Genomic DNA, 1,642 nt, shown 5'->3' on the forward strand with positions numbered 1-1,642 from the left:
AAATAATGAAGGAGTGGACATCACCTACCAAGGCAGTCTGCTTCAGTGCCAAGCAGCTCTTACCATCAGAAAGTTCTTCCTAATGTTTAACCTAACTACAGTTGTCCATGCATTGGTAACCTCAAGGTTGGGTTACTGCAATGTGCTTTACATAGGACTACCCTTGAGGTTGGTCCAGAGGACGCAGAAAGTGCAGAATGCAGCAACTAAGTTGCTTCTAGGGATAGAAAGATCTGTCTATTTCAGTTCTCTCCATTTCTCATTCTTCCAGTCTTAAATTCAGTTCTTCATATTTCTGCAGCAATTTTTGAATTTTAAAAAAAATAAAATCCTCATGAAAATTCTCCAGCATTTTAGTGAGAATTTCTTATAATAAATGCATTTTTGTAGGCAGTTTTGACTAATGTACACGTTTTTGCAAACAATTTCTCATCATATAATGCATTTTTGTATGTTGTTTTCACTTATATATTCATTTTTATGCACACTTTCCCATTTTTGTTGTTATATGCCTTCAAGTCGATTATGACTTATGGTGACCCTATGAATCTTTTGGATATATTCATAGGGTTTTCATGGTAAGAGGTATTCAGAGGTGGTTTCCCATTGCCTTCCTCTAAGCCTACAGCACCTGGTATTCCCAGGTGGTCTCCCATCCAAGTACTAACCAGGCCTGACCCTGCTTAGCTTCCGAGTTCAGACGAGATCGGGCATGTTCAGGGTAATATGTCAGTAGGTTCACTTTCCTCTAACACAGTGTTTCCCAAAGTGTTGTACGCGTACCCCTGGTGGTACACGAAAGGGTTTCAAGGGGTACGCGGCCAAATGTTTTTTTTGTACTTTATCATTGGGTTTTAGCGGCAAAAAACGTGTGTGTGTGTTCTTTTAACAGAAAATACAGTTCTTGTGATTTCTCCAGTTTCTCACACAATCATGTGAGGGAAGATCAATATAATAACAGTGGTTTATCCCAATGTTATTCAACGCGTAGTCTCTTTCGCTCTCAATGCATTCCTTGTCTTTTCGTGCACCCCTCCAGTTTCTCATAAGACTCGGACTCCCTCACAATGACTTTGGCCACCAAAAAACACTTCTACAAACAGACAGATGGCGCTACAAAGATATTTATGTGTATGCTCGAGTACAAAAATGTTCACACCGGGAAGCGGGGAAGTGGTTTTTTTTCTCTATCTTCAGCCCTGCAGCGGCCATCTTGCCAGCCACTTCCCTCTTGGGGAATCTCCCCAAGTATTACTCTTTATTTCCAAAATGGTTTTTTTTGCTTGAATAATAGTTATTTTAATTATTAGTATATGAATTATTTCTATATTTTTGAATATATATTTTTGTTATATAAATATTATTTCTATTATTAAAATGTTTATTACTTTCTTTGTATTTATTTTTTTACAAACATTTCATATAAAATTATAGGAATTATGAATGTGTTATAATACCTTACCCCTCTCCCAATTATTTTTGTGAAAGTTCGGTACGCCGTAAAATCAATGTCTCAAAAGGGGTACGCACATGTTGAAAGTTTGGGAAACACTGCTCTAACACATGCTAACCAGCTCCAGGTGCTCTTGGATGAAACCGATTATCTGGATCCATTTCAATCCGGTTTTAGGCTCGGTTTTGG

At 37.8% G+C, this 1,642-nt stretch overlaps 1 non-coding gene across 1 annotated transcript; it reads right to left on the minus strand.

Moving 5' to 3' along the window:
• Nucleotides 1-619: 619 nt before the first annotated feature.
• Nucleotides 620-738, minus strand: LOC133388141 (5S ribosomal RNA). Its single transcript, XR_009763663.1, has one exon. It is a non-coding gene; the product is annotated as a 5S ribosomal RNA (ribosomal RNA).
• Between the last annotated feature and the right edge of the window lie 904 nt (nucleotides 739-1,642).

Source organism: Rhineura floridana, chromosome 6 (assembly GCF_030035675.1).
Source record: "Rhineura floridana isolate rRhiFlo1 chromosome 6, rRhiFlo1.hap2, whole genome shotgun sequence".
In the NCBI taxonomy this organism is placed as follows: Eukaryota; Metazoa; Chordata; class Lepidosauria; order Squamata; family Rhineuridae; genus Rhineura; species Rhineura floridana.